A 21726-nucleotide genomic window follows, 5' to 3' on the forward strand; every position below is an offset into this window, starting at 1 on the left:
AGACAGTGACGGCAGCAATGGGGTCAAGTGTGTCAGAATTATGAGGATGACACAGCATAATGTTCAGCTTTGTTGGTCCTAAAGTCACAATGAGTCGTACTAGACTCAGCAACACCTAACAGCAGCAATAAGAAATGTCATCTAGATACATCCACGTTATGCAGTAGTTATTGAATTGAAAAGTATTCTCTTGTATGAATGTCCCATTGTTTATCTATTCATACATCGATGGACTCAAGTTCTTTCCACCTTCTTGTCATTGTAAATATAGCATGAATATAGATGTGTGTTTATCTGTTCATGTCAGAGCTCTTGTTTCTTTAGGGTATACACCCAGTAGTAGTGAGATTGCTATATCAAATGATATTTTCATTTTCAAATTTCTAAGGAGGCGCCAAACTGCTTTCAATAGCAGTTGCATCATTTTACGTTCTTAGGAACAGTGCATAAAACTTATTAATTTTAATCTGAAGGATTCTCCTCTTTTTCCAGTGTCTACTCTCACCTCTCACTTTTTCTCAGGATTGGAGAAGCTCCCACAGTATCCAGACAGCTACCTTAGAATAGTTCAGTAGTTTGAGTACACAATTCACTTTTCCACTTTTACCACTAGTATTTCTTTGTCTCTTCCAACAATGCAAATGACAGGGCCTTAATTGTAAGAGGATAGCCAGGCCTCTCATTGGTGGTGACACACATCCTTGATACCATGCTGGACATTTAATTCATGCTGAAAAATTGGGTAGAAATTGAAAACTTGATTATTAGTACATTGTATTTAACCCATCACTTGCCTGTCAGTTTATTGTGATGTGAAGGCTTACATATTTCTGTGATTCTGGAAGCTATGTCACTGCTATTCCAAATACTCATGGTAGGCAGGTTTCAGTGGAACTTTGATGAAAATAGGAGAAGGGAAAAGGCCTGACAATCTACTTCTGAAAATAAGCCTTTGTATCTCCTGTATCACCACAGAACACCGTCTGACTTTTGCTTTGGACATGTCATCAGGATGATTCTATTACTAGAAAAGCATGAGAAGCAGAGGGCCAGTGAGGGTGAGTGAGAACCTCGAGTGATGGATTTGCATAAAAGCTGCAACAATGGACTTGAACATGAGGGCAGTCATGGGCAATGTTGTAATCTATTGTACAATGAAGATGAGTCAACTCAAAGTTGTTGACCTATCTGTATTTCTCTCTATTGTTTGTACTTGACCACAATAGCTCTCCCAGGTATTTGTTTAATGTGAATTCACAATGCACAGCACGGGCTCCTTTGTACTAAATATTATTGATTGAAAAGAAAAGGAAATGAGAGTTTCTCAATCTTTATTATCTTCTTTCTTTGTGCTATAAATCTCATGTTGTTGTTGATTGCCGTTGAGTTGAGAATGACTCATAGTGACCCTATGAACAAAAGGCCTGAAGCCTTTCCATAAGCATTGTCATTTCTCCAAGTTCATAGAGTTTCCAGAGACTTGTGGTTTAGGAAGTGGATGCCACTCTTGCGTCCAAACCTGTCTTAAACTGGGAGCTCCACCAATGTCTACCATGGGCAGCCATTATGACATTTGAGCCGTAAGTGGCACAATGTTCAGCATCACAACAAACCTAATTACCTCAGTGCAGCAAACTGGCAGAGGAGTACTGTACAACTTAGAAGATTATTCCTCCATAATAAAATAACACTAGACCCTCAGGCCCAACTGACTTTGAAATACAAGGACCCTCTCTATATATATTTGCTCACAACAGAGCTTGAGCTGATTGGCCTCGTATTTAAAAAGGCTTTTGGACCCTTGGGCCTGGTTTTTGTAAATCTCCAAAATAAAACAGGCTTGGAAGCAGGAGTGGCAGCCATTTAAAAAAAAACCTTGCCTCCAGAAACTCTATAAACTTGGAGAAAATAAGAAAGTTTTGTTTTTAAGACTTTCACTCATAGGGTTGCTATGGGTCATCTATGACTCTACGGCATTTAACAACAAAAAGAACATGTATATGAACAAGAGGCCTGAAGCCTGTCTATAGCAATCATTGTTTTATCAAGTTCATAGTTTCCGGAGGCATGTGATTTAGGAAGTGGATGCCACTTCTGCTTCCAAACCTGAATCAGTCTGGGAGCTCCACCGAACACTGCCCATGATGGATTGTCAATTATGATGTTTGGCACACCTATAGCTCAGTTATTCCTTTATGGCATTTGAGACCCCAATGGCATACGTTTCAGTGTCACAACAAACGCAGATTGCCTCATCATAGCAAATTGACCAGAGTGCTGAATGATTTAGAAGAATGTTCCTCCAAAATATAGTAACAAGGGATTAAAATATAATCCCCCAGGCCCAACTTTTAAATATAAGGGCCCTCCAGAAGGTCTTATTAACTCTTATTTAATTTTTTATATAAGAGGCTTAAATAAAAACTAAATAATCCACATAGATCCTCAACCAAAACAAGAACACCATCTTACAGAGTCCAGCCACTTCATCTAACCCCAAAATAGAGACAATGGCTTGGTGTTATATGTTGTTATTGTTGTTAAGTGTCATCTAGTACCAATCCTATAAACAAAAGATCTCAACCCTGTTCTATAACTGTTGTTCTTTCTCTAAGTTCATAGAGTTCCCACAGGCATGTTTAGGAAGTGGATGCCACTTCTGCTTCCAAGCCTGTCTTAATCAGTGAGCTCTATCAAACATTGTTAACCATGTGCAACCATTATGGCATTTGATGAACCAATGACACACCATTCAGTGCACAGCAATGCAAAGTTACGTCAGTACAGGGAAATGACAGAACAGTGCTATACCACTTAGAAGAATGTTCATGGCAAAGACAAAACAATCAGAGCCAGCTTTCATACAACAAGGAGAAGGACTCACCCCTCCAAAGCCATATGAGTTTTAAAAGACCCCAGGCCTGCACCCCAGGCTCTTATTGGCTCCAACAAGAGGCTTCCAGCCAACTAAACAATCCAGAGAATCCATCCAACACAGAGAAGAACTCACCACATGACCTAGAACAGGCTTCTGTATTGACAGACCTAGTATAGTGTTGGGCACCTAAGTGAAAAGTTAGTGGTTCAAATTCATTAACTGCTCTGTGGCAGGAACAGGAGTGGTCTCCTTCAGTAAAGATGTACAGCCTCAGACTCTGATTGTTGTGGTTGTTTTGAGCAATTGAGTCAGAACCAATTAATTGCTGACCCACCAGTGAATTTTCAGCAGCTATAAAATAAGATTAGATTGTCCGTCTTTCTCCCGTGGAACCACTCATGGATTCGAGTCACTAGTTTTTGTGTTGACAGAACAACATCTTACCCACTAGGCCACTAGAGGGAGGGTTGTTAGGAGTAAGAATCTACTTGATGGCAGTGGGGGTGTGTTGTTGTTGTTATTTTTTAGGCTTGAGGGAGGCTTGAAGATGTAAATTTTTAATTATTTTATTTTTCTTAGTAAAAAAAGAAATACATTTGCATTTTGAAAAAGGTAGAAATAAAACTTGGGCAAAAAGGAATATAAAAACACATGGCAGTCCTCCCCTGAAGAGAAACATTATTCACAATTCAGTCAGTAACCTCCAGGTTGTTTTGTTTTTCTTTTTTTAAAAATTCAATTACATTTTTATTTATTTGTTTATTTTCCCTTCCAAGAGTAGAATCACAATGGACAACACCGTTTTGTAGCTTACTTTCCTTTGGAAAACATATGCTATTTTCCCCACGGTCTAGAGTTTTCTAAACATACATCGTTTAGAAAAGCTGTATTACTTCCTCGGTCAGAAACCCTTTACTGGCTCTTAGGAAGATAAAGAGCTGAAGTTCCTCCTGTGGTGTGGATCTGTGTGGGCTGGTTCCTGGCACCCACCCCTCTTCTTCCCTTGTTCATCGCACCTCCCCCAGTGGTTCTCTGACTGCTCCTTGAGTGATTTAGCCTGAGGGCCTTGAACTTGTTACAGCTGCTTTCTAACATTCTCCGCCCAGGTATCAGCTCAGCTTGCCTCTACTCTTTCAGGAGTTTATTTGAATGTTACCTCTCAACGAGACCTTTCTGGATCACCCTATTTCAGGTTTTCTAGTTCTTCCCTTAACTCTCCTCATACACCTCTACCTTCTATTCTTCATTTTTTCCCCTCTATTGTTAAGCATTTTTACCATACCAAGTATCATACTTCAGCTAATTTTTTTTTTAAAGGAGTTAGATTTGTTGCCTTCCCCTCCCCTCTCATGACAATGGGAGTTCCAAGGGGACAGGTTTTCCTGCATTTCACCCATTTACCAGAGCAGTACCTATTCCAGAATCAATATTTGTTGAATGAAAGAATACTGTGTGACTCTCGGCTAGATCATGCTGTATATAAACAGGCTCTATTGCTGAAAATCTGACACAATCTAATTTTCTGCAAGGTTCAGAGAGTCATTGTTCATTGAGTCGACACAGTGGCACCTAACAACAGTAACAACCCTATAGCTAATGCTGTGATGAAGTTGTTGTTGTTGTTGTTATGTGCCGTCGAGTCACTTGCGACTCATAGCGACCCTATATACAACAGCCCTAAACTCCATGCCTTTCATAAAATTATATGTGACATTTCTTTACAATGACTCTTGATTCATGGTGACTCCACATACAAAAACTAACCTAGAGAAGTTGTTAAGTAGAACGATTGTGACCCAGAAGATTTTTATTGGTTGGCTCTTGGAAGTAGATCACCAGGCCTTTCTTCCTATTCCCTCTTAGTCTAGAACTTCCTTTGAGACCTGATTGACATCATAGGAATAAGAAAGATGGATGATGATGACACATGAGTTGTATTGGATGGGAACTGAACTTGGGGTTCCTGAATGGAAGGTGAGAATTCTACTACTGAATCACTGCTGCCTTAACTAAGATTGTTGTTGTTATCATGTACGGTCTGGTCACCTGCCACACCCGATGTACAGCAGCTCTGAAGGCTGTCTTATCCTAAGTCAGTCTCACTAATTCCGACACACCAACCTCCACTGCTCCAGTTACTATATCAATCCATCTCACCCAGGATCTTCCTCTCCACCCTTCTGAGCATGATGCCCTTCTCCAAGGACCAGTCTCTCTTGCCCACATGGCCAAAGTATATGAGATGGAACTTCAAAATCCTAGTTTCCATGGAGAAACTTGGTTTCACACTCTCCAAGACAGACCTATTTATTTTCTTGGCTGTCGATGGTATATTTAAGACTCTTTTCCAGCACCATAACTCATTTTTTAAAAAGTTTTCAGTGTATAAAGTCAATTTGCTTTCTAAAATACTTAAACCAGACTCTTACATCAGCAGAAGTAAATGAGCATATTTCCATACTCTTGTCAACTTGGAGTGTAGATTCCTTGTCCAGACAATAATCTAGTAGAAAACACAAAAGGGGCTTTAAGTACTTTAAGAATTTCCTTGTTGTTGTTGTTGTGTGCCATAGAGTCAGAACTGACCCATAGCTGATCCTCTTGTGGGTCTTTAGAGGCAGTTAATTGCATGGGACGTAATTGTCCATCCTTCTCCCACAAGCGGCTGATGGCCTCAAACCACTTGCATTTGGGATTGCAGCACAGCTTCTTGCCACTAGGCCACCAGAGCTCCCAAGAATTACCTTATTGTGTTAAAATACACTTAACAAAATCCTTGACATTTTAACCATTGAGTTTTTTGTGCGACTACCACCACTTCCTATTTCCAAAAGTTCTCCATAACTCCCCACAAAAATGTGTTTTTGACACCGCGAGTGGAGGGAAGGAACTAACTGAACAGAAATGGAGTTGAAATTGTCCAAAGAGACTGGCCCACCAGAGAATGTTGAGATGAGATGAGTAATAGAAATTTCTTCAAGAAAGGATGAGGGTTTGGGGTAGACCCCACTGAGAGAATAATGTCATTGCCTCCTCTGATGAGCTGTTGGACAGGATTGAGCTCATGAAGGTAGCCCATGAAGGTGCTGTCGCTTGTATTCTCTTTTTATTCAACAGGAACTTCTGGAGCACTTGTTCTGTGCAAAGTCTTGTGTCCAGTGCTGACAAATATCAGAAACACACTCTCAGCCCCTGCTGCCCTCAAGATATCAGCAGCCTAGTAATAAATAGTAGACATACTTCAAGAACCTAGGAATTGTCCCTAGGGAGAGATGAGAGGAGGGATCAAGTAAGAATAGAGACCACCATGAGCTATGGTGGCTGGAGAAGGCTTTAGGATAGGACCAACTAATCTCACACATGTAGGGCTTCAGTTGGGAAGACACATGGCAGGGGTTGACTCCACAGAGCTGAAATCATCTGGTGGTGTCTACAATTCCCTGTATAGGAGGTTGGACATAGTTGGGAGTCATTAGGGCCAATGATGATGTACCTGCCTACCCAGGGGTCAGGCTTCTTGACAGCAGGGCAGCCTCAGAGTGACTGAACATCTTACATGGTGACTGAAAGCTAGTCTTAGTGTTCTAGAGATACTAACGCAAATTCTACAAGTGGGTGACTTTAAAGAGTAGTAGTGTATATTATCACATTCTGGCGGCTACATTCAGTCATGGCTCTAGTGAAACTTCTTTGCCTATTTCACTTTCTAGTAGCTACCTATTGTACATAGGGTTTTCAAAGGCCTGTCATTTTGGAGTGGATGGCCAATCCTTCTTCCTAGTCTGTCTCAATTTGTGTGTTTATTTGGGGTGTGTGTGTGTTTTATTTAATAGTCTCTGATGGACAAGTATTTTATAGGAAAGAGCAGATGAAAGACATTTACCCAATTAGAAAAATGACCAATAGTTTCAATGTTGCTGCTCACCTTTGCTATGTGGTTGTTGAGGGTTTTTTTGTTTGGTTTTTTTCATCCACTCTTTCCCTACTCCACCACCATCCCTTCCTAGTTTTGCCTACACCATTCAACACCCCTCTCCGCTTGAACAGCTCTTGATGTGATGGCCTAAGTCACAAGACATCAGGATTTCTGTGATTCTGAACACATCGTGCTGCTGTCAGTCTCTTATGATGCAGCTAGTATGACTTCAATTTAAAGTCTCTAAGTACAGCTATCATGTACAAGTATCAAGGATGGCTTCTTTTCTTGGAAGGTTCTGAGAAAAAGTCCTTTTTCTTAAACTTCCACTCCAGATTTGATTAGGAATGCTCCGACTCTGTCTCCACCCCAAGTCCCCAAAACTATTTCTCTGCAAATGGCAGTGGCAGGGATCTCTGGCTAGTGTCCCATGCCTGAGATAAGATGGTGAGATCAGGACTAGCAGACATGGCAATTGAGACTGAGATCTTAGAAATGCAAACACAAAGAAGGAGGAACAGCTGTAAGTAGGCACTAGTGACTGGAATGTGAGAAATATGAATGTAGGAAAATTGGACATTGTTAAAAAAGAAATGGAACGCATAAATATTGACATACTAGGTATTGGTGAAATGAGATGGCTTAGCATAGGATATTTTGAATGAAATGATCATATGATCTACTATGCCGGGGGTGCAAAGGTGAGAAAAAATGGGGTTGGTTTCATAACTAGAAAAGTCATTCCTAGATCCATCCTGAAATACAATGTGGTGAGTGACAGGATAATATCCATACGCATACAAGAAAGTCCCGTGAATACCACTATCATTCAAATATATGCACCAATAACTAGAACCAAAGAGGAGGAAATGGATGATTTCTACCAAATTTTACAATCAGAAATTGATCGAACATGCAATCAAGATGCATTGATAATAATAGGTGACTGGAATGCAAAAGTTGGGAACAGAGAAGAAGAATCAGTAGCTGGAAAACATGGGCTTGGTAACAGAAATGAAGCCGGAGATAGAAGGATAGAGTTCTGCACATTCAATGATTTATTCATTGCAAATACATTTTCTAAGAAAAATAAATGCAGGATATGTACATAGATTTCACCTGATGGTGTATATACGAATCAAATAGATTACATTTGTGGAAAGACTCACTGGAGAAGCTCAATATCAGCTGTGAAAACTAGGCCAGGTGCTGATTATGGGACAGACCACCAACTATTCATGTGCAAGTTCAAGCTGAAGTTGAGGAAAATTAAATCAAGTCCACGGGAACCAAAATTTGACCTTAATTCTGTCCCACTTGAATTTCAAAACCATCTCAGGAACAGGTTTGAAGCCTTGAGCACCAATGAGCATAGACTAAATGCACTCTGGGAGGATATCAAGAAAATCATCTATAAAGAATGCAAAAAATCATTACAGAGGCTGAAGAAGAAGAAAAGACCAAAATGGATGTCAGATGAGACTCTGAATATTGCATTAGAGCCCTGAGAAGCCAAAGCTAAAGGAATAAACCAAGAAATCAAAGAACTGAACAGAAAATTTCAAAAGGCAGCTTGCAATGACAAAGCAAGATACTATAATGAGATGTGCAGAGAGCTGGAGTCAGAAAGTCAAAAGGACCAAACTCGCTCAGCATTTCTTAAGCTTGAAGAAGTTGAAAAACAAATTCAAGCCACAGGTGGCAATACTTGAGGATACCTTGGGTAGAATGTTAAATGGTCCAGGAAACATTAAAAGAAGATGGAAGAAGTACACAGAGTCACTATATCAGAAGGAATTGGCTGACATAGAAGAATCTCATGAAATAACATATGAGCAAGAGCCTGTGGTGATGAAGAAGGAAGTTCAATTTCTGAAGAAATTGGCAAAATACAATGCCAGGAGTTGATGGCATACCAATTGACAGATTTCAACAGACACTGCCCTGGATGTGCTCACTAAGTTGTACAAAGAAATCTGGAGGACAGCCAGCTGGCCAATTGACTGGAAAAGATCAATATTTGTTCCCATTCCAAAGAAAGGTGACCCAACAGAGTGTGGAAGTTATTGAACAATACCATTAATATCACATGCAACCAAAATTATGCTGAAAATTATCCAAAACTGATTGAAACAATATGTCAACAGAGAACTGCCAGATATGCAGGCTGCATTTAGAAGAGGTTGTGGTACTAGGGATATTATAACTGTTAGATAGATCTTGGCAGAAAGCAGAGAATACAAGAAGAATGTCTATCTGTGCTTCGTTGACTATGCAAAGGCCTTTGACTATGTGGATTACAACAAGCTATGGCTGACTCTGAAAAGAATGGGAATCCCAGAACATTTGTGCTTATGTGAAACCTATACTTAGACCAAAAGGCAGTTGTTAGAATAGAGAAAGGAGGCACTATATGGTTCAAAATCAAGAAGGGAGTCCATCAGGGATGTATTTTGTCTCCATACCTTTTCAATCTGTATGCAGAACAGATCATCTGAGACGCTGGGCTGTATGAGGAGGAATATGGCATCAGGATTGGTGGAAGAGTCATCAATATCCTGCGTTATACAGATGACACAACCCTGCTTGCTGAAAGTGAGGAGGACCTGAAGCACTTGCTGCAGAAGGTCAAGGAATGCAGCCTTCAATACAGATTGAAGCTCAACATCAAGAAAACAAAGATTCTCACCACTGGGCCAAATGGCAGCATCAGCATGGATGGTGAAGAGATTGATATAGTTAGCAGTTTTAGTTTGCTTGGCTCCACAGTCTTGGTACCAGGAGTCAGGAAATCAAGAGACGAATTGTATTGGGAAAGTCAGCTGTGAGGGACCTCTCAAGAGTACTGAGGAGCAATGACATGAGGCTGGAGACTAAGGTGTGCCTGATCCACGCTATAGTCCTCGCAATTATGTGCTATGCAACAGAGAGTTGGGCAGTGAATAGGGTTGATAGAAAGAGAATTGATGCCTTTGAGCTGTGGTGCTGGAGAAGAGTGCTGAATATACCATCGACTGCTAGGAGAACAAACAGGTTTGTCCTGGAGAGGGAGAAGCCAGAATGCTCCTTGTTGTCAAGGATTCTGAAGCTTTGTCTGACATAGTTTGTGTGTGTTGCAAGGAGGGACCAGTCCTTGGAGAGGGACATTATGTTTGCGAGAGTGGAGGGACGGCACAAGAGAGAAAGCCCTCGATGAGATGGATCGATTCTGTGAGTGGAGTGGTGTGAATGAATGTGTTTGAGACAGCGAGGTTGGCACAGGATAGAATGGCATTTAGGGCTCTTGTACATAGGGTTACTATAAGTCACAAGCAACTCGATGGCACATAACAACAACAAAAACAACAACAACAGGAGCTGCCAGCAATCCTTTTAGATTTTCCTGTCTTCCCATCTGTCTTCCCCTTTTCTCTCTGTGTGTCTCTATTATCAATTCTAAATTTCTAACTCAGAAATGATTAGGTTTAGGACTCAACCAAGACTATTATGATCTCATTAACATAATGAGGAAAATATCTATTTCCAGAGTTATGTTTATAGGTTCAGGGATTAGGATTTCAACACATATTGGAGAAGGTGTACAATTAAATCAATAATATTCTCTAGATTCAAGTTGTTAAAAAAAAACCCCAAAACCCAATGTGGAGGTTTGTTTGAGAGTCAGCCTTTGATGTCATGCAGAATTGCTGGTCACTCAGACTTAATGTGGATCCTCCAGCCCTCAATGAGAGAATATTCAATGAATTTATACTCATTATTTGTTAATTTTTTCATAGGTTTGTGTATAATCACTCATAAATATCATGTTTTGTATATGTACTTTGTGTTTTACACAACATTCCAATACAATATATTTTATAATTATCGTTGCTCTATGCCTATTATCATTCCATCTTTTGAAGTCCCCATTGAACTTTTCCCATTGCTTCACCCCCTTCACCCACTAACATCTTCTATCCCAGTGTTTTTATTCCATTTCCTCATTCTCTGTACTCCCTTCTTGCCTTTCCTTTCTCAATTTTTATATATACCTTACTCAGTTATCCTGTTTTCATAATGGCCTTATGCAATATTTGTCCTTATGTGACTGAGATATTTCACTCAGCATAATGCTCTCTAATCTTTCCAAATTACTTTATGAGATAATTGCTCCTTAGTATTTAATAATATTCCATTGTGTGAATTTATCACAATTTTTCAATCCATATGCTTGTTAAAGGACATTTGGGTTGCTTCCTTTTTCTTGCTATTGTGAATAATAGTGCTATGAACATAAAAGTACAAATGTTCATTCATGTTTCAGTTCTGGTTTTCTTGGTATATATTCCTAGCCGTGGAATAGCTGGATCATATGATATTTCTATGTTCAGCTTTTTGAGGAAATGGCAAACTGCCACCCACAGAGGCTGAAGCATTTTACAGTCCCACCAAAGGATTCCATTCTCTCCACATTCTCTCCAGCATTTATTGTTTGCTGTTCTGTTGGATTTTGCTACTGTTGTTGGACTGAGGTAGTATCTCACTATATTTTTGATTTGCATCTCTGTTTTATTGCTAGTGATGTTGAAGATTGTCCAGAGTCTTCATGTCTTTTGCCATTTTGTGATTGGATCATCAGTCTGTTGTCAAAGTTTTGCAGATCTGTGGGTTGGTTTTTCTTTTTTTTAAACCAACTCTACAGGGAACTTTTAAAAAATTTTAACTACTGTTTTTTATTTTTGTTTTCCTTTTTAAATTTTTATTTAATTTTTTTTATTGGTTTGCTTACAAAGTTTGCATACTCTGTGTTTCACATTCATACCATGTTGATGCACACAGGGATTTGATTTTAAGAAGGTTCCACTCATTGATCTTCTCCATGTTGTGAATTTTTTGCTATATTTGAAAGCCTATTTTTGCCAAGGCCAGGGCTTTTAATTTTGTTCCATTTTGTCTTTTATGGTCTTTATAGTTTTGAGGTTTGCCCCTAGATCTGTGATTTCCTATGAATTGATTTTTGTGTATTGTACCCATTATTTTTAATTTGTCACACTTCACCAAGAATATGAAGCTTAAAAAGAACAATGATATATGGATAAGTGAGTATCACAAATATAAAGAAAGAGTCTAGGTAGGCAATCATGACCTGGAAAGATATGCACCCCAGAGGAGAATTGGGCCTTGGAACAGTATTAGTACCATTCACCTGACTGTGCATGAGGCATCATCATTTCTCTCCAAATCTCTTAGACACTGTTCCTGTCTCCCACACATGCCCTAAGCAAAGCTGTTTGGAATCTTTTTCTTTTTTTCCCCCTTTATGATTCTCCTTTACTTTTTCCAAACAGCAGTGATGCTTGACCTGTTATGTGTTTCCATTATTATTCCATGTATTAAGTCTTACATGCTTAGCTGCCAATGAAAAAATTAGAATTTCAAATCTATCCAGTGGCACTTTGGAAGAAAGGTCTGGTGATCCACTTTTGGGATACAGAGGTCTAGTGGTAAGAAGCTATGGTGCCAGCCCAAAGGTACTTGATTTGAATCCCCCAGTAACTTTATGAGAGAAAGAAGAGGAATCTCCTCCTGTGCAATTACTACTTCTGAAAACCTGTTGGAGTGTGAGCTATGGGTTGGTTCTAATTTGACTAACGAACTTAAAAAAAAGGGATCACCATTAATTGAGATTTTCCCAGTGACAACTGGGTGTGAGTGTGTGTTATTGCAGATATCAGGGTTGTCTCTTGGAGGAAATAACAAGATCCTTATCTAGGACTGTACACCCCCGAGCCCATCCCCTGTAGTGATATGTATGTTTATGGTAACAATCTAGATATGTGTGTGCACCTGGGTAGCCTGCTTTCTGTGAGATGTGGGAAAGACATTCCTCTAGGACAGTCTCTTCTTACATTTTCCAAATGACAAGGTCATTTTTGCTTGTCTTCCAGAAGAGTCTTTAAAAAATAAAGTCAAACGCTTCTATTTGTGCTTACACTAGCTTTTCAGATTAAACAAATCCTTAACATTGGCAAACGGTCTGACAAGCATTTAGTATTAATTAATTCTTGGAAGTCTCTCGGGAGAAGGTAAGTATTCTTGGGACCTGACAAAATGGATTGTTTCATTAAGCACGTGAGCCATGCCCCTGAGCCCTGTGGCACTTCCCCTCCAGAGTTCCCTCTGACCTGCTGTGCCAGGGGCTGAAGGTGGGAGAGATGGGATCAAGCAACTGCTGTATCTGTTTTCTCTTTTACTTCTTGCTGACAACCTTCCTTGTAGTTTTTTAGTTCTTTGACTCAAATCTCAAGGGTTTTACTCCACAGAAAGTGAATTTGATTGCAGTTTTCACCTCCAAGTTATAGCTAGCTGTCCAAAATGGGAACCCACTGCTATCTGTTGCTGAGAGGATAGAAAATTTGCTTCAGCTGAAAGCCTGCGCTCACCTTTGCCAATTGGAAAGCTTTGTTTGCTTCCCTCTTTGTTGCTTTTGCTTCTTTACCTTATGCCTACAGACTCACATCCCTTAATCTAGGATGTCAGAAGTATTGATGGGGCACGGCAACCCCAGATGCTTGCAGATCAGCAATCTCCTGAACTTGTGTGGTCAACTGAGTATGGAAAGAATAGAGACTTTCTTGCTTTGCCCCCTTACCATGTAATGTATTTTTATCTTTATTATTGTGCTTACAATCAGTTACAGAGTTTAAGGCTAAAGGAAATGTAGACTCCAATTTCTCACCGCAGTGACCTTGCATTGACTATTTTTATATCTGTTCTATTAACTTGGGTTTGGGGGTCATAGAAGTCAGGGGTCTCTTTTGAGACACTTTATTCTCCTCGACAAGGCTTTGCACATGGATAAAGCTCAACATACCCAAAAGGCTGAAAGTTGACGTTCACCCAAAGATACCTCAGAAGAAAGGCTTAGTGATCTATTTCCAAAAAGTTATTGCAAACCCTACGAGACACTCTTCTACTCTGGGTTCTACTCGTGAGTTCACCATGATTCAGAGTTCACTTGAAGGCAGCTTGTTCTAATGTTTAATTTGGTTGGCATTGTTAGGATTCACTAATATTTAATTGTCTTCTAATTTTGGATTAAAATTCTCTACCTCCTTGATTGGTAACTTGTGGTTGCAGTGATGCTAAACACTGTAACACTGATGTGCCAAATGCGATAATGGTTACCCATGGTGGACAGTGTTTGGTGAGCTCCCCGATTAAAACAAGCTTGGAAGCAGGAGCGACATCCACTTCTGAAATGGCTTGCCTCCAGAAACTCTATGAACTTGGAGAAGCAATGAAAGTTGTAAAAGTGTTCAGGTCTTTCTTTCATAGGGTTGCTATGAGTCATCTACAATTCGATGGCACTTAAAACAACAACAACAACGACAACAACCTCCTTGATTATAAGAATAGTCAGGTGATGAGTGCTGGGTCATAACATTGGATAGAAGTGATCTATTAGGGAACTCTGGTGGCTTAGTGGCAAGAAGCTGCACTGCAATCCCAGAGGTACGTGGTTCGAATCCACCAGATGCTCTGCAGGAGAAGGAGGGGAAGGAGGGGCAATCTCTTCCTGTACCAGTCAGATCCGATTTGACTGTAAACACACATAAAAAAAAAATAATAAAATTTTTAAAAAAATTAAAAAAAGAAGTGATCTATTGCCCTGCTGTGCTAAGGCATTTCACTGCTAATACTAGACTGTCTTAGAAGACAATATCTTAGAAGATGTCTAGCCTGGATGCTCCTTAGAGGCAAAGATGATGAGACCTCATCTCACATGCATGTTATCAGTAAAGGCCAGTCCTTGGAGAAGGACATTATGTTTGGAAAAGTGAAGTCAGTGAAGGAGAATGGATTGACACAGTGACTCAAACAATGGATTTAGGCACAGAAGAGATTGTGAGAATATGCTGTATTGAGAGCAAGATTTTCATCTGTTGCATGTGTACTTGCTATGAGTCAGAGTTAACTTGATGGCCCTTAACAACAACAACAGATTCTTTAGGTCTCCCTCTTGTGTCATGGGAACAGTGAAACCAGATGGTATAGTTTGTAAACAAACTAGCCCCTCACCCTCACCAACCTACACTGTACAAGTAACTTGAGTGAGAATTAACATTTCAGGTGTATTCAGCCTCTGAGATTTTGATGATGTCTGTTCTCATAGTTTACCCTACCTCACTCACTGGTTAGCAAACTATGGTCATTGGCCAAATGTGGCCTTCCATTCATTTTTGTAAATAAACCTTTGTTGTGATAATGTATACTTGTTTACATAGTGTTTGTGGATACTTTCATACTGCAACAGCAGCCTGACTAGCTCTACCAAAGTCCATATGACTTAGAAAATGAAAAATATTTACTATTTGTACTTTTACTGAAGAAGTATGTCGATTCTACCGATTGTGATTGATATATTCAGTGAAAGGTTATGGTATTATTAAATTGATAATATAAAAGTAAGAAGGCCAAAAATTATTATAAGATAATATCAGATTATTTTGCATAATTGTTGTGGTTAGGTACCATTACACAGGAGGAAATTGCCCACCGAAACACGTGCCTTTGAGTTGGTAAAGTAACCCCTTATCCCAAGGCCACCAAAACAGCTTAATTTTCAAACATTTATTGAGTGCCAGTTTTGTGCTAGATATGGGAGAAATGTCTTTCCTTGAAGTCTTCTGATTTCAAGGATAGAAGAAAGTTCCTCCTTTTCTATGTCCATTTAGGAAATAAAGATTTAACATGGAAAAAAAAGCTGTAGCAAAAAGTAAAACAACAACAACAACAAAACATACACCTTAAGAACTCTGTTTCAACTAACACATTTCTTAGCTGTCCCCACAAAGATTCCTTCATTAAACATACACAACAAGCATGTGGCAAGCTGCCATCCTTCAGCAGATACACAGCCTAGCACTGGGTATGGATAGACCAGGAGATTATGGTGTGGGGTGCTGCAAGGCATTTTGAGAAGTCCCTTCCTGGCATGTCTGCCGCTAACCAAAGTTAGCTTCTTCTGCAGTTGGAATCCACCTGTAGCTCAGCAAGAGAAAGATGTGCAGTCTTCTCCATTTAAGATTTACACCTTAGGAAACCTGACAGAGAATTGTCATGAATCATAATGGAGTTGAAGGCAATGAGTTTGAGGTGAATTTTGGTTTGCTTTACCTTGAGTTAGAAAGCTTTGTTGTTGTTATATGCCGTCAAGTTGCTTGCGACTCATAGCGACCCTATGTACAACAGCCCTAAACCCTGCTCTATCCTGTGCCAATCGCACTGACTCTGACACACCCATCCCGATTACCCCAGTCACTGAATCAATGCACCTCATAGAGAGGGTCTTAGTGGTGAGGAATTGCACTGTCAAGCCAAAGAGCGATGCTTTGAATCCACTAGCTGCTTCACAAAAGCAGGATGGACAATCTTCTCCTGTGAGAGTTGCTGCCTCTGAAAGCTGCTGGAAGATCAGCTATGAGCAGGTTCTGACTTAATGGTACATAACAACACTTGGTTTTAGTGAAAAATGAAAACTAATGTCGTTTCTTGGGACTAAAGTCAGGTGGCAACTGTGAACTGGAATCACACACTGGCATCCTGGGGGGAAGGCCCTGGCAGAGTGTCTTCACACCAGTTCACACAGCAGTTCTGGATGCTCATTCCAGGCTCACTACTAGGGCTTGTGCACAAAACCCCATGACATCCAGACTTCTGCTGCATTTTCTCTTGCTCCTGTCCTCGCAGGCAGCTCGGAAGGACACATCCTATTGATCACTCCAGCACAAGGGAGACTTGTGATTTCTGGGGCTGTGAGTTTGTAGAAGGGGCTGGTGAAAGCGGTCAATGAGCTGTGATGCAAGCTTGACAGAACTGACAGCAAATGTAGACACTGCAGCCTGTGGTTTTAAGTGGAACTTCCTTCTCCTCAATTTTTACCTCCAAATTGATTCTGTACCCAGTCCCTGCCATTTGCCTCACTTTGAGTCCAGTTACCTAGGAAACAGAGGACACACTGCTGGGACAGTGAGTCGGCCTTTCATTCCCACTGAAGCCATTAAAGCCCATCAGCTCGGCCTGGAGAGGCACAGAGTGCCGATGGGTTCAACTTCCAGCCAGGCTTTTACTTATTTATTTCACTGCCTCAGCGGCAAAATGAGTTATTGAACCTTTCAGTATATTGATCGAGGTAGCTTTCCCGCCTGTATCCCTTTGACACCTGAAGTCTCTGGAACTGGTGAGTGGCCAGATGCCTTTTGTAAATCTGAAGCTTCACCCGGGAACTGGGGCCAGAGGTACCCTTCGTTCTCTGAGCCCAGCCCTGGGGCCTCAGCAGAGTCCAAATGTCCTAGGAAGTGCTGGACAGATGCTCTAACAAGAAAGTACAAGTGCATGTGACTCCCAGGTTAAATACCTTTGATGTGAGTTGACTCTTCTTGAAACAAATGTCCTGGTTTTAGGGGGCTCAGTGGTAGAGAAAATCAATGCACTTTAGTTGTGTCAAAGACTAAAAACTCCCCTCATAGGGATTCTCTGACTCAGGGGTGACTGTATTTCCCATGATGCTCCTCAAGCATCCTACAGCCCACTCAAACTTTTAGGTCTGTTCCAGTGATGAAGGTGGAGACTAGACCAAAATGTTTCCACTTGATGCCTGCTTTGGTTGTAGGTGATTTTCACAGAGTGAAATGTAAAAGAGACATGGTGGTTAAAAGTTGCTCAAAGAATTGCATAGTCAGTGCTTTGTGGCTTCAAAACTCAAAATAGTCACTCTCCAGTCTTTCTAGGAAAGGTTTGCTGACTCTGGAGTTCTTACTCTGACCTGGAGGATAGAGGAGACCTCTTCAGAGACTTCCACTTGGTTTTCACATTATGATCTCTCCTACCCCACAGACCAAGGAGCTCTGTGGAGTCATGCCCCTTTCCACGTATGTCTGACTCAAGTATATATTTGGAGATTGAGGACATGACACTAGAGTCCCAGCCCAGGATTCCATTTCTTTCCTGGTCCCACAGGCCCCCAGTCTAACAAGGATCTAAGACATCTCTTTTTATCTCTACAATGTCAACTGGACTCAGTTTAATTGTCTTCAAAATTTCTTCAGAAGAGTGAAGAGGATAAACAACTTCTAGGAATCATCCAATGGGGACCTGAAAAGATGAGGTAAAAGTATGCATATAATACATGATGATTGCTTTTCTAAAACACAATGTATATGAGCATTATTTGAAATACAAAGTGAATGTGTGAATGTGAAATGCAATGTACACGAATGACACACAAGGAAACAGAATTTTGTATGTAAACCAATATAAAATAAATTTTTTTTTAAATCCAAAATAACTTCTATTAGTCTAGAGTACTAAAGTGCCACATGGCCTTTGGCTTCCATGACTCTAAGCCCAGAACAAGTGGAGGGCTTTATCTATCACTGCTGACCACTGTGAAAGGAATCACAATGGAAATCCCTCACAGAGTGGGAGGAAAATGTGGAAAATAACCTCAAAGCAATAAATATCCCAAGCCTCCTAGTCTGATAGAGACTGGCAGAAGCCCAAGACTCTGTCTCTTAGTCACTCTGTGAGCCTAGAACTGAAATTACTCCTGTGACTCAATTTTCAGCTAAGTAACAGGCTGGCTGGTGAGGTGATTGGTATAGCAGTCCTCAGAGCAACCCACCACACAAGATCAAAAAGGCAGCATGTACTCAGGGATGCTCTGGGGGCATCTTCTGTAGGGAATTGCACTGATACCCCAAAGACAATGTCTCTCTGGCAATTAAAATTCACCTACAGCTTTGCAGGAGAAAGATAGGCACCCTCCAATGCAATTCACAGTCTCTGGAAACCCTCTGGAAGGTCAGCATGTGTGAATTCTAATTTCATGGCAATGAGTGAGTGAGCAAAAGCTCAGAAGGGAGGTTCTGGTGGTGCAGTTTATTAAGTTGGGTTCCCAGTGCGAAGGGTGAGTGTCTTCCTCAGTTTATATCCACCATTGGCTCTAAGGGAGAAAGACACACCATCTTGGGAACTTGTGAGAGGGTAGCTGTGAGTCTGAACTGACTCCATGGCAGTGAGCTTCTGCTTGAAATCTCTGAAGTCAGGAAGAGATAGAAAAGAAGGATGAGAGAAAATTGGAAACACAGAGAGAAAATGAAAGGAGAGCTGTTACAAGGTAGAGATCACGATCAAAGTGTGTGAATTTATAGTTGAAAATCAACTTGCTCTGCCAATTTTCATTTAAATAACAATCAAATGTTCAAAAAAAAGGTAAAAAATACAGAAGTAGGGGGAAAAAAGTAATGCCTTTCTTCAGGGTGCAGTTATTCTTAGTAAATGGCCCTATGTCCCTTAAGGGAAGGCTTGAGGAATGAGTATCTTGTACATCCACCAAGGTACTGCTGGGACTTCTTTCTTCCCTCTCTCCCTTCCCTTCCTTCCTCTTTCTGAGGGCCCGACCTCTTCTCAGTCTGCAGAGTCGGGGTCCAAAAATCTATAGGTCTGGAAACTGAGCAAAGGACAGTCTATTGGAGTCCTGTCCTCAGGATTCTGACCATTCACCCTTGACTTCTTCTGGTTCTAAGATTGAATGATTTTACAGATTGAATTGGCTCCAGTCTTCAGTGTGCCCACTGACAGCATATTCTGTGTGTCCCTAGCTTTCTGTGAGCCAGAGGGGACTCTGATGGCAACAGTGCCACCATTTGACTCTGTGGTTTTGGGGTGGGTAGGGTGGGGTGGAGTGAGAGGTGGTGGTGGAGGGGGCTTTAGTCCTGTGGAACATATTCCTCAGGTGGTTTTTCCAGCTTTTTAGGTATATCTGTAATCCCTGAGTGGTGCTAAGTTAATGCTCTTGATTGCTACCCAAAAAGAGGGAGGCTCAAGTCTGCTTCCAAGTGCCAGAGAAGAAAAACTTAGTGATCTATTCAAACTTTGTCATTGGAAATCCTACGGAGCACAGTTCTACTCTGACACACACTGAGTCAGCATGAGTCATAATCAACTTAATGACCATGAGACCTTGGTGACTGTGAGAAGAGAAAACTAAATAGTACTCACTACCACCCCCAGCTGCTCTCAAAGTGATCAAAGTAGGAGATCCTGGGTAGAGTGAGGTTAAGTGTAGAACAGAATTTGGCAGAAGTGGGTGAGTCATGTAGAATGGCTCATGGCAGCTCCAGAGGAGCACCAGGCGACCTATGGGGAGGTGGAGGTGCCATTGCAGTGGCCCACAGTTGACGTCACCCTAGTCCTCCAGCCCCATCTCTCGTTGTCCCTGGACCCGTGCCACCTCCCTTGCCAAATCATCAATTAGACCCACAGTAGCCAACACTCAGTCATCCAACATGGTATTGGGTGGGCCACATCAATGGCATCCTACCCTCCCACAGGTTACCTGGTACACCTCTGGAGCCCCCAAAGGCCATCCTGCATGACTCACCCACTCCCGCCAAATTTTGTTCCACATTTAACCTCACTCTACTCAGGATCTAAAGTATCCAGGCAAACCGGTGGTGGTCTCCAAGCAAAGGTAGGAAGTACTGGGTGGCATCCCCACCCAGGTTATGTGCACTGCTGTCAGCAGCCATATCTTAGTAGTGGTGACCTAGTTTGGAAAAACGAAGACCCTGGCCTCCTTAGAGCCCAGAGAGGTGGCTAGTGACACAAGAAAACTCATGTTCACCACCAAAAGCCTCCTCGGGCCAGATAAGCCACTCTCTCACATCTTTGCCAAGAACCCGATGATGTTTGTATCTCAGGAAGTGATGCCTGTTGGCAATGGCAGTGAAGGACCAGAGCATGGAGGGGGTGAGGACCCTGTGGGAAGTGTTTCAGAAATGCTGTGTGTGGTAAAGAGCCATAGGTCTGCTGGCCAGGACCAGGACCTAGCTACCCCATAACCTGCTTGTCCTGTTTGGCACCTGGAATCACCTAGAAGTTGTGGAGGCAAGAATTCCCAAATGGAGGGACCTTTCCCCAGGGGCATTTCAGTCCCTTCTATCTCCCACATGCTCTGAAACTACTGAGTCAGGGGAAGAGGTTTCACCTGATGACACCTTCTCTCCTGAAGCCTAATGTCTTCCTTTTGCTCTGGAGTGGGGCAAGATCTCAGCATTTCTTTTAAGATTGATCTTTTTTTCCAAAAATTCTCTGAGAATGTCTTATTTTTTTTTTTTTACACATTTTTAGTCACTTTCTTAGGATCTGATCAAAGGAAAGCACTTAAGGAAGTTACATTTATGGATAAGAGTTTTCCCCCTTTTCTTATTAAAAAATACTTCACCCCACACTTTTCTTCATTGACACTGTGTTTCATACAATCATTTCCATACGTGTGTTTTATAAACTTAATCAACATTGGACTATACCCTCTAGTACTAAATATTTTCAGGTTCCCCCAGATCTTTCCCATTTCCTTTACCTTGTCCCACCACCCACCAAATTTTGCACCCCTGTGATTTTGCCTCTACCCATCCTCACCCCTCTTTTCCCATCCATGTCCTCCTTGGAGCCCCATACAAAGTTTACTAGTCATCCTTCTATTTTTACAATAATAGTCTTATGCAGACTAGTTGGAAAACATGGATTTGGTGACAGAAATGATGCTGGAGATAGAATGATTGAATTTTGCATAATCAATGACTTATTAACTGCAAATATGTTTTTTTAAGAGACATAAATGCAGGTTATACACATGGATTTCACCTGATGGTATGCATAGGAATCAGATCGATTACATCTGTGGGAAAAACCGCTGGAGAAGCTCAATATCAGCTGTGAAAACTAGGCCAGGAGCTGATTGTGGAACAGACCACCAACTACTCACATGAAAGTTCAGGCTGAAACTGAGGAAAATTAAACCGAATCCACAGGAGCCAAAATATGACTTTGAGTCTATCCCACCTGAATTTCAGAATCATCTCAGGAACAGGTTTGAGGCTTTGAA

At 41.1% G+C, this 21726-nt stretch overlaps 1 pseudogene; it reads left to right on the forward strand.

Annotated features, from left to right (window-relative positions):
• The window catches only part of LOC102846115, a 111432-nt pseudogene extending 90799 nt beyond the window's left edge, over positions 1-20633 (forward strand).
• The last annotated feature ends 1093 nt before the right edge of the window (positions 20634-21726 follow it).

The sequence above is a fragment of the Elephantulus edwardii genome, unplaced genomic scaffold (assembly GCF_000299155.1).
Source record: "Elephantulus edwardii isolate Elephantulus edwardi_28Jun2011 unplaced genomic scaffold, EleEdw1.0 scaffold00071, whole genome shotgun sequence".
Taxonomy (NCBI): Eukaryota; Metazoa; Chordata; class Mammalia; order Macroscelidea; family Macroscelididae; genus Elephantulus; species Elephantulus edwardii.